This window comes from Vicugna pacos, chromosome 30, assembly GCF_048564905.1.
Source record: "Vicugna pacos chromosome 30, VicPac4, whole genome shotgun sequence".
NCBI classification, from domain to species: domain Eukaryota; kingdom Metazoa; phylum Chordata; class Mammalia; order Artiodactyla; family Camelidae; genus Vicugna; species Vicugna pacos.
In genome coordinates this window covers 26,307,457-26,319,544 of record NC_133016.1, presented here as the reverse complement: position 1 = coordinate 26,319,544, position 12,088 = coordinate 26,307,457, and the positions used below count along the sequence as shown (strand labels likewise).

The window sequence follows — 12,088 nt, the reverse complement described above, 5'->3', positions numbered from 1 at the left end:
TTGATCCAGTACTTCTTAGGGTCTGTTTTGCCATCAAGGGAAATTACATTCTACAGAGAAGGCTAATTGGGTCTCTTTGATATTTGGATGGTTTAGCAGATGATGAAGACTTTCAAAAGCTGAAAGTTTTGTATTTTAAATTAACTACAAAGTTATCTTCTACAAGTTGTAAGTACTAAGTTTGTGAAGTGCTCAGTAATCCAGGGGGTATGTGTCTGTGTCTGTGTGAACGTTTGTGTGTGTGATATCAGGAAGATAGAAAGAAGTTCCATATAGACTTCTGATAACTTTCTCCTCCATTTCAAGGTGTAGGCATATATTTACATAAATAAATTGATATTCTTTTGTCATTTGGCATGTTGGGAATAAGACTTTCTCATACTTGTTTCAGAAGTGTTAGGGAGGTTGAGCTTAGGAAATGGGAGGATATAGAGACAGGGAGGTTCTTTAAACTGTGCAGAATGAGAAATAGTAACTTTTCTCTTTTCTTCTAGAGCAAACTGGCACTGAATTGTAACATAATATTACTCCGAATTGCTTTTCTGATCAGATACAAGTACCTCAGATTTTTTAAGGCAACATGAAGGATGAAATATGTTTTAGCATTTATCTTTAAAAGAAGTTTTATTTTTCAAGTAAAAGGTTATAGCCTGTTCTTTCTTCCAGCGGTACAAGAAATTCTCATTGATCTATCTAAATGACCTCTGTGCTTAGATTCTTTGTGTTTTTTTTTTCTTTAAGTGCTTGTTTCATTGTGGTTTGAATGAATGTTTAAAATTTCTGGATTTTGATCTTTAGAACATGCTGATTTATCAAAACTGTTAAAAACCTGATTGTTCTCTGCTCCTGGTTTGGTGGGACAACCTACAGATTTCTGTTGTCTGTTCAAGAGGGAAATTCTTCCTCTAGCCTGCAGATCATTAAGTGAATGCTTTGCAGTGTGCCTTTAAAATTATTTGTATGCATTGAGCATGTTTGTCCAGTGAAATTTAAATTGACTCATTGTAATGACTTTGCTTTGATTCTGTGGTTTTGATCCTCTCCACAAGAATTTGAATTCTCTGTTGCATTTTGTATACGTGTTCTTAACAGGGGAAGAAATTTTACATTTTTTACAGAGGTGGGTTTTCCTATCCCCTCTGAATGCCTTCTAAAATTGATACATTAAAAATCTGTTATTGCATTGCATAATTATTTCATAAACTATTTTTTGGCATAATCAGAAACAATGACCAAGAATGATAATAAAAAATACGAAAACCTTCCTTCCTTTGAAGAATAGAAATCAGGTAGTCAGGCTCCCTCATGCTTTGTGCCTGACACAATTACTCTCATGTCATTGTGTATCATGATTCGGAGATGGAGTTGCTTCAGGTTTATAGATTTTTGTTTTAAAATTTGTGTTGAAAACTTTCTCCAGACTGATGTTTCCTGTTGTGTTTGTGGAAAGAGTAGAAGGGAAAAAATACTTTGTTTTGTTTTCAGGAGGCCTGAGTTGATGAGAAAATTCTTGAGGGTGGGCTGAGGAAAAGAGTGACACTCCCTCTCCTCCTGGCTGAAATTGATGAACAAAGAAATCAATTAACTATATCGATATTTGACCAATAGAATTTAGCGAGCCCAAACTGGCTAGAAATGCACAACGGAAATTACTGAATTCAGCTGCAGAATGAGGTGCTTTACCAAGTAGAAGCAGCAGAGAGCAATCAGAAAAATCAGTAATATGATGAGATATAAAAGGAATATTATATCTTTTATTTCTGAAACTTTTCTACGGAAAGTTGTGTAGAGCTAAAATTAAGTTTCAAGCATCAGGAGTTAAGAGAGTGGGTGGTTCCGTAGGATCGTTATTCTCGGATGTGCGTAGACCCTGCTAGAGTGGCTGAAGATGGCAGGAAGAGACCCACATCCAGGATTAGTCATCCTAGGGTGCCCTCCATAATGGTTCCATGTGGGAGCCCATGATTGGGTTAACAAATTATAACACAGCACAGTCGCCTCTGAACTTTAAGAAGAAAAAATATGCTTTGGTACTGCTTTGCAAGCAAGTTCCTGTGCATCTTCACTCCAGTCTCCTTTCCTTAAAAAGCAGAGACAATGCTTTGCTTGTGTAGTTGAGGTTTTAGGTAGCACTCTGCTGGTTGCAAAGCAAGGACCGAGAACCTCAGCTATAAACGCTGGGCTTGTGTGTTGTTAGTCTATTATCCCCAAAATAAAGACCTGGCTGGTCTGGTGGTGTGCTTTGTAATGAACATATCTAAAAGTGTATCTTGTTCCCCTCACCCCATGACTTCCCTAAACATACACTAATCCTTTGTACTCATTGTATATTCTACAATCTCTGCCTCATCCTGTCTTTCCCGAATTTCCTCCTTACTATCTCACAACTGTTAACGAATTTTTCCTTTGATTATACACAATAAATATGGGAACATTTGAGAGGCTCATGGAGATGGCTCCCTACTCCCTCTCGATTTCTTGACTTTTTCCACAGAGTCTTGAATAATCATTCCGTGTCGGTAAGACTTCCGCCAGCCAGAACCCACAGTTCCAGGTGAGAAGGATGCAGGCTTTATCTCTCCTACCGGAGGGAGAGACAGAAGAGAATTGAGATATGCTCCCCCGTGATCCCTTCCTGCCCCAGGTCTACTGCAGTTCACCTGCAGCCTTCTGGCCTCTGCTCAGAGTGCCTCTGTCCCAGGACTTAACTCATCCTTTTCTTCCCTTGTCAACATTTCCGGTACCTTTCAGAACTTGGTCTCTTCCCTGCAATTCAAACCTGGCAGATGTGATGGTGGTCAGCGTGCTGGTGGGCAGTCCTTTGGGGACCCCCAGGAGCCATGCTGATTCTCCTGAGTCTATCAATCTGGGTTACAGAACAGTCGAGCACCGAAGGAAGCCCATTCACGTGATGTCAACACAGCATTTCATCACTTTCATTTTATTTTTAAATTTTCGGTGGAGAAAATATTTGTAGCAAACTCTTCCAGATATTCGCCGCCTGCTTTCCTCACCACCATTTCCTTGTTGGCTCTGGTGCTAGTTTTATGAATCAGGATTCTTCTCTGCTCATTTCTGGCAGCAGGGCTTGCCGAATCCTTGATCTGCATTTGAAGCAGAATGCTTCTTCGTGATGTCAAGGTGATTCTCCTATTTCTGAATATTTCGTGTACACTCAGCAACTGTTTCAAGTGAAATGCTCTTGTCCAATTTCGGTTAACTCACATTTGCTGATCTCCTGCTTTCATGCTGAGGGCAGTTTCTTTTTCCTCTAATAAAAGTTAGCAATTTGCATTTACTCTGGAAGGTACTGCCCCGAGATGCTTTTGTTCTTAACAGTTTTAATACAATTCACCCATTAAAATGTACATCGGTTTTTACTCTATGCCCAGAATTGTGCATCCCATTCAATCTTAGAACATTTTCATCCCCCCAACAGGATGCCCCGTATGCATAAGCAGACATTCCCATCTTCCCCATCCTCCCCCAGCCCCAAGGAGCCACTTTTCTCTCTGTGGATTTGCCTGTGCTGGACATTTCATGTAAATCGAGTCACTTCATGTAAGTGGAACCGTCTATTGTGACTGACTACTTTCACACTGAGTAACGTTTTCAATGTTTGTCCATGTTGTGGCCTGAGTCACTATTCTATGCTTTGCTATTGCTGTATAACATTCCACTGTATGGCTGGGCCCCTCTGTTTACCCATTCACCAGGTGATAGGCATTTGGGTTGTTTCTGCTTTTTGGCTGTGATGAGTAATGTCGCCGTGGACACTCATGTGGGATTTTTTATGTGGATATCTGTTTTCAGTTCTCTTTCGTGTGTGCCCAGAGAGCAGAATTGCTGGGTAAGTCAGAAACGAAATGTTCAACTCTCTGAGGCCCTGCCAGGCTGTTTTCCAAAGTGGCCACGCTGTGTTACGTCCTCACCAGCAAGGGCTGTGCGCTCCACTTCCTCTGTGTCCTCATTAGTGCTTGTTACCATTTTTTTTATTATAACCTATTGTTGTGAGTGTGAAGCGGCTTCTCCTAGTGGTTTTGACTTGATTTTCCTTACAGCTAATGCTATTGAACATCATTTCATTGTGCTTATTGGACATTTCTATGTTTTTCTTGAAAAATACCTTTTCAGAACATTTATTAATTTTTTAATTGAGTTGCCTTTTTATTGTTGAGTTGTAGGGGTTTTTTTTCTTCATTTGGAGATACAAATTCCTTATGAGATAAATGATTTGAAAAAATTTTCTCTAGTGTGTTGTTTTTTCACTTTCTGAATGGTGCCCTTTGAAGCAAAGTTTTAAATTTTGATGAACTCCAATTTATCTCTGTTTTCTTTGTTCCATGTGTTTTGGGGTATTATTTTAAATCTGAAGTATTTTATTTAAGCTTTTATGTATAAAATATCTAAATTTGTAGAAACAGTCTAGGAGATGGGTGCGGTTGTTTTCCCCCGTCTTTGGATAGGAGACTGAGGTGCAGAAAATTTCACTGAAATATCAGTGTCACAGCTACCCAGTGCTGTGGGAGTTGAGACCCTCATGTTTGTCCCCAGCATTTGTGATCTTCACCACCATGCTCCACTACTGCCTGGAATCATTAATGAAAACATCTTTCCTTTTTTGATTTCTTGTTAGTTTGTTTTCTCATTGGGGACCTCATCTCCTTATTTTCCTTTCGGATGTCAGTGTAGATTTATTATAGGGCTCATGTAGGCAGAAGCATTGCTATCAGTTAACTTCTATATTACTCACTCTCCAGTGATGATTGTTGCTAGTTGACCTAATCAAGTCATGCTTAAGTCTTTCCTGCTCATGACACTAAAAACAGTCATGACTTACAGAACGCTCAAAGAAGAAAGCACTTGATTGATTTTATTTTGCTACCCAATCAAACCAATCAAGTAAAAACCCCAGTGTTGACACAGACTATAAGCCCTCCAGAATAGGGTCACTGTCTTCCTTGTGTTTCATTTATTTGGTCACAGTGTCTGGATAGTGCTTTGCTGTCCAGCAGTTTTGTGAGGATACTGTGCTCGTGAATATTTGTAAGCACAGAATTTTGACAACAGACTGTGTTGTTCATTTCACAAGGGAAAAGATAATATAGAAATACTGCTCAGATCTATTTTAAAATTAAGCTTGGAAATTTGAGAAGAATTCAAGAAGCCATACAAAGCTCTTTTTCACTAATTTTAGATCTATCTTAGACACTTTATGGTTACATAGCAGAGTAACTTATCAAGTAGATTTGACAAGAGGAGTGTTATATTGATTATTTGATTTAGTTGAAATATTCTACCAGGGATAAAGTCATAAGTGCCCATAAATGAACAAATATGTTTGTATTTCTATGCAACATGGGAGCAGACTACATATGTTTCTATATAATATATATGACTGTGTGTTTTAATCTGCCTGTCAGTGTTTTTTATAGTTTTTCATCAATGTTATAACTTCAGAATTCTTCTAAGTTATTCACTCCCGATATTACTGCAGTTTGTACTGTGTATTCTATCTTATGGATGGGATTCCACTGTCCCCTCAGTGAGGAATTTCCTCTCCTATTCCGTTAGTAGCAGAGTTAAAGGAACTGTGATTTCTAGGCCTTTGCTCTCCATGTGTTTGCAGCTGGCTGTAAATCACGAATTTCCCTTTCTTGAGTTTTCATTTTTCAATAAGAATTTTTAAAATAATTGTTAATATGTTTCACCAGTCTCCCTAGAAACTTGATGTGTTTGTGCTTTTCAGTTTTCAATTTATGAAAATTGTAAATGCACACTTGTTTTTAAGTAGTCCTTTTTCACTAGATATTTGTTTACTTCTTTAGAGTTAAAATAATTTTTTCCCAATGAATGAATCGGTGTTCATGTTTTAAAAGATAACTTACTTTTTATTTTTCTTATTCTAACAGGTATATTTGTTGTACAGAATTTAGAAAATAAGGATAAACAAAATAATAACTTAAAAATGGCCTCTAATCTCACTTGGAGATACACATGTAAGGTTTGAAATTGAGAATTACAAGTCCTCTCACGTTGTACTTCTCTTTCAAGTACGTTTTGGTTACTGAGACCCTCGAATTCCCATATGAATTGTAGCAGCAGCTAGTCAGTTACTGCAGAGGAGCCCGCTGGGATTGTGATCGAGACCACGTTGTATGTATGCATCGCTCTGGAGAGCACTGCCATCCCAAGAATGCTGTCATCTGATCCAGGAATCTGCGTGGTGTGTCTTTCCAGGTATTTAGGTATTCTTTAATTTTTTTCAGCAATGTGTATGGTTTACATAGTATTATTTTATTTATTTTTTGCCTTTATACTGAGGACAGGTGTGCAAGGTACCAGGATTAGAATTGTATTATAGCCCCGCAACTTGCTGCCACCATGGACGCTGCGGTCTCTCTTTGCCCTTTGTAAAATCTCGCACAAAATAGGACCTAAGTAACTCTCTCTTGAAAGAATGATTATATGATTGCTGGATGATGCTTGAGAGTCCTTGTGATGATGTCTTTTTCCCAGACTTTCCTCTCTTCTTAACTATGCCCTTTCACTTCCTTTCTTCCAGCCTGGGTTTCAGCGTGCCTGTGGCATTGATTTTTCTTGTCTGTGGACTCATCCTTTCACTAGTTCATGATAATGTTACATGTGGGCTGTGAAAACTTGCTAGATGTCAAGAAAGAGCAAATCCATTGCATGCTAGATTTTTTAGAGTGTGTTATTGTATTATCGATTGAAATTAAATCAGGCTGACCCATTGAGTCATCCCCTGAGCTCTTTTCGCCTTCCTACAGGTGATACTGCTCTCGTTGCTGCATGTGCCCTTCCCACAGACTCGGTTTTGGAGTTGAGTAAGTCACCATCACTGGAGCCCTCTCATTAAAAGATGAAGAAAACCTTTGCTCCTTCTCCCTGGTTGGGGACTTGGATGAGATGAGGTAACAGATAAAGAATGGAGCCCCACCTCATTCTGACCACCGCTCTTTCCGTTCATTTCTCCAGGGGAAGGGTACAATTCAAAAATATAAAGATTGTGTGCTAATGAGATAGACAAGACAACCGATCATTTATTAAATATCCTTTCATGCCAGAAACAAATGTATTATACACACAAAAAGCACATAAATTACGGTAGTACTGTGGTTACAAACGTGGGTCCGAGTTTGATTCCTGCTCTGGAGTGACAAGTCCTGTGAGATGGAGAAATGGTAGATCGGCTTAGCCCCTCTTGGACTTGTTTACTGTCCTGCAGAGATGGGGTTCGCTAGGCATCCCTACCCCGTAGAGGTGCTGTGGGGTGTAAATGGCATGAGTGGGCAGCCCGAGCACACCTGCTCGTTCCTCGTAAGTGCAGGATAGCACAGCTTTTGCGGTGATGCCTTTATGACCACACCGTGTAGACTCTCAGTGCTCCGAAGGGATGCCTTGTGGATTGGAGATGGGATTCTCACTTCTGTAAATACCCAAGAATTGGGTTATTGGGCCTTGCTGATTTGAATCTATTCTTTAGAAAGTACATAATGTAGATATATTTTTCAAACATGCATGCTTTTTTTCTTTTATTATTTATACTTCTACCCTCTCATCTCTTGGTGTGACATTTCATGGAATCCAGGAAACAGTCCTAAGCCACCTGCCTCTTCACACTTCTTTGTGGTGGTTTTCTTCCCTGACTAGAAGAGGGTTTTGCATAGGAAATTTTGTTTGCTCCCCTTCTCTTGGAGTCTCCCTGTTTGTCTGCCCATCTCTCACCTGTCCATCTGTCCATTTCTCTACCCACTCATTCTTCTGACTTGTTCCAAGAAGCATTTCAGGCAGCTTACAGAAGAACAGATACCAAATAAACAGGTGAGAAAATGGGGCCAATTTCAGACAGTGAGGCTTGCAGTTGAGCCTGTGTGAGATTTGCAGGCGTGAGACACACGCCTCTGCCTTGTGCCTTTTAAGATAGGCAGCATCAATATGCCTGAGGCTCCCAGCAGACACAGGGAAACAGGGTTTGTGGGAGATGCTTACTGTCTGTGAAATAAATAAGTGGCTTAGGAGAAGCCCAGACTTTCCAACTACTAAGGCTTAGGAGAATATATTGAGTGTCTTCCAAAATCTGAGTATTGCATCTTTTCTTTTTCAAAGTTTTATGTATAGTTGGTTTACATTCTATACCTGGAAATTTCTCCAAAACTGCTGCCCACGTGAGTCCCATGACTCGGGAATGGGGTGGTTCTGCTCATTGACGGGTGTTGGCCAGAAACAGAAAATGACAGCCTCAAAGGAGCCTGGGATTAAGCAGTTATGTTTTGTCAGTGCTGTAGATTTCAGAAAATACTTTTAGCGTTTCTCTCCGCCTGAGGAAGCAGCGTGCTCTCTTCCCAGCATCAGGAGCTCAGGGCCACGTGATGGTGGGGGCTGACTGCACTGCCGTCAAAACAGCTGTGGTAGTCACTGCAGGTGTGGTGCTTTCACGTAGTGCATTTCATGTTCTTTAATAGGTTTCAACAGGTAGTTAATTAACTGAGTTAATTAACATTTAATAAATATAATGCTTTGTTGAAAAGACAGTTATAGGCAGAATATAAGTTGTGAACAATATAAAAACTGTTTCAATACTGAAATTTCAGTAGGGAAGATTCAGTTTATCTTATTTCCGCCTCTCTTTAAAAGAGAAAGGAAACAAGACAGAAAAAGCAGAGGATGATTTCTGTTCTTCCTCTCGGCTTGCAGGTGCCTTCACCTCCAGTGGCATCCATCCAGACACCAGCACTGACACTGGCCGTGCTCAGAACTGCCTCAGCCCTGAAGACACAACTGACAAATGGAAGGGGGACGCGCCCTGTTACAGCGGGTGCTTTCAATTTTTGGGTCCTTATGTAACTGCGCGGTGTTATTCAGGATCACCCATTCTGCACTGTGTGACGGTGCTTCAGTGTCTCCTAGTTATTTGTTTCTGTAAGTACTCATGTATTTTTTCCAATGTGTGTTACTAGACATCTAAAAATGCATTTTTCAGATGAAAAATAATGTGTATTTAATATAAAATACTGAAAAAAGGGTCAAAAGGGTCTATCCTGTTCCCAGTATTCAGAGATAATAATTAACACTTTAAAATCTATTTTCTGTTCTTTTCATCAGTGTGTATTACCTCTGTCATAAAAACCAGCAAGCACTGTGTGCCTGTTTGCTGTGTGGAGACCTCCATTTTCCATTCAGCTTATGACAATTTTTTTTACAGTATTCTATCTCCGCTGGCATGATTTTTAATGACCATTATAGCATTCTGTCTTGTGGAGTCCTCGTCCATTTTACTTTGGACTTAAGTAAACTTTTAAATTCCAAGTAAACTTAACTGAAATACTGAAAAGAGAACTGTGGTGGTACCGAAAGTCCCCTACTTCCTTCCCCTTTTTTCCTGAGAGTAAAAACTGCTGACAATGTGGAGTATATATTTCATGACCTTTATGCCTATGTCATATATATATACACATACATAAACGTATATGAGAAATCTATGTATATGTGTGTGTATATATGCTTTATTGAAAAATAAGGCCATACTATATGTTTTCTGCAGCTCGGTTTATTCACTCAGGTATATATCACAGACGTCCTCTCCCTCCAGACTCACCCGGTCCTTTCAGATAGAGTAGAGTGGTCTCCTGATGTGCAGGTTTGGTCTCTTGTGTAAGGACACATTTCGTGGGAGAGAACTGTGGACAAGGCCTTGGACCACGCCGAAACACCGGAACTTTAGTGGCCACAGCTCACCGTGATTTACCGCATCATTGTCTTGATGGTGGACACTTAAGTTTTCTCCATTTTCCACTGTCAGAAAGGGTGTCTGACTGGCATCCTTCTTGTACAAACATTCCTGTGATCTTGTATAAGTATTCCTTTAGTTAAGGTTTCTGGAAATTTAGTCCTTGGATGTGACAACTACATAAATCACAGGCTCCTTTCAAGTGAATCTAGAACTTCCTTCTCCTGTGGGGAATGAAAAGATGTAGAATAACTTATGTAACCAATTCTCTATCCCTGGGTATGATTCCACTTCAGCTTTTCTTCCCACCAATTTAAACAGTGCTGTGTAAATTCTCTGATGAGTACATCTATTTGAACTGATTCTTTTTGTAAATGAAACGATTCCTAAAAGTGAAGTTCAGCCTGTGTGTACACACGTTTTCCAGGGTTTACATATCCATTGACATGTCGTCCTCCAAAAGATCGCTCACAGTTTGTTGTCTCAAAGATGGACACTAGCTAGAATATCTTTTAAAAATATTTGCCAATATGATGAGCAAAATGATTTTCATTATTTTAGTTTGCACTTTATGACCAGTGTGGTATTGAGCATTTTTCACTCATTAGCCATCTGACTTTTAAAAAGTGAATGATCCCTTTTGTCCTTTGCAAATATTTAAGTGAGGGAGCTTCTTGTTGCTTTGTGACAGCTCTATGTATATTATGAACATTAGCCCCTTGTCTTCATCAACATGTATCAGAGAGCTTTTACTTGTCATTTCTTGCCTTTCATTTTGTTCAATAGGTTCATTTTTGTTATGGCCCAAAATAAACTTTAGATAGTAAATGTCTTCTTTTTCGGTTTTATTCTTGATATTATTCTTAGAAATGCTTTCTTATAATGATATAAATTTCTTCTGTAGGTTTTCTTAATCTCTAAGATGGAGATGATAATAGTGCTTGTCATAGTGAGGAGAAGCTAAATTGATATGAGCAAAGAGTTGTATTTGCTCTTATTAGTACTTTCTAATATTTACATCATTTTCTGTAATTTTTCTTGCGGTCATTTTGACCGGAATAGAATTTGTTTTTTCAAGGGGATTCTGTGATTGTCCCAAGACAATTATTGAATTCCTACTTTGCTCTTTAATTTGAAATCCCACCTGTAAAAATACTTATGTACACTAGAGTCTCTTTTTGAGCTCATGATTTATTTCTGTCAATCTTACTTTCCTACACTAGCACTATATCTTACATATTGTAAAAATTTATTTAATATCTGACAGTGCAAATTTTTTGATTTGCTTTTCGATCCCTATTTTGCTTTGCTAGTATTATGACTTCATTTTTCCTGAAGAATTCTAATATAATTTTTTCAAGTTAAAAAAAAGGATAAGTGTTGTCATGGGATTTTTTAGTAATTTTGAATTATCTTTAGGAGAACGTACATCTTTACAAAACTGTTTTCCTCCATACAAAGGTTGATGTCTCTACTTTCACACTTCTTACTTTACCCCTCAGTACAGTCCTGTACTTCCTCCATATACAACATGGGCATTGTTTTTGAGTTTATTCCAGATTATTGTTGATGTTTTTGTTAATTTTTTAAGTGAGAAATTTTTGCTATTATATTTTTTAACTGTTAAAACTGACACCTAGGAAGGCAGATTCGGTTTGTAAATACTCACTTTGTAACTTCTCATTTAAAATTGTAAGTATTAAGTACTCGATACAGAATCCTTTCTTTTCTGTTTTTAAAAATTTGTTTCCAAGATTCTCAAAATGGTCATAGCTAAGTAGTATAGGTGGGGAGAGAGATGGAGAGAGGTAGTGTGGCTCATGTACACACTGTGAGCACTTTCATGGCTGCCTTTATGCTGGAAAAGCTGCTGAAGAGTCCAGGTTAGACCAGGGGTGGCTTTGTATGCACTTGAAAGCCAGCTTTCCTGCCTGTATGGTGAAGCCTGGTGGGCGTGGCAGGTAGATGATCAAGGTCGAATGGAGGTTATTGGCTGCACAGAGCACTGTGTCTGAGAACTGGAGACCATCGCCATGGGAAATGCTTGGTGCCAGGAACAATGCAGAGGAGCTGGGGACCCTGTGTGTTAAGGATTTTCCAGCCCTCGGAGTGGGAAGTTCAGACTCTGCATTCAGATCTGAGTTTGAATTCATCCTCTTTAGTTTACTTGTCCTCTGACTTTGGTCAAGCTATATACCCTCTTTCACTTCCTGTTTCCTTGTCTCTCAAAGTAGGAGAATTACAGCCTGCTGCTAGAGTGTTTGATCAGGTTAAATAATTTGTGTCTATAAGATGTCACGTACAGTCACAAGCTCAGTGAGAAAAGGGCTGTTGCCT

The 12,088-nt window shown here is 39.1% G+C and overlaps 1 protein-coding gene across 6 annotated transcripts in view; it reads left to right on the top strand.

Annotated features, from left to right (window-relative positions):
- LOC140690317 (trafficking protein particle complex subunit 9-like) overlaps window positions 1–12,088 on the top strand; it is a 103,785-nt gene that overhangs the window by 16,882 nt on the left and 74,815 nt on the right. Inside the window, exons 2-3 of one of the 6 annotated variants that reach the window (XR_012065546.1) lie at window positions 6,055–6,240; window positions 8,719–8,901. The exons of 2 other annotated variants lie outside the window; for them this stretch is intronic. The gene's annotated coding sequence lies outside the window, so the exon portion shown is untranslated. Of the gene's footprint in view, window positions 1–6,054; window positions 6,241–8,127; window positions 8,190–8,718; window positions 8,916–12,088 lie in introns of those variants that run through there. 3 more of the 6 variants (XR_012065549.1, XR_012065558.1, XR_012065557.1) reach the window with 3 other exon arrangements.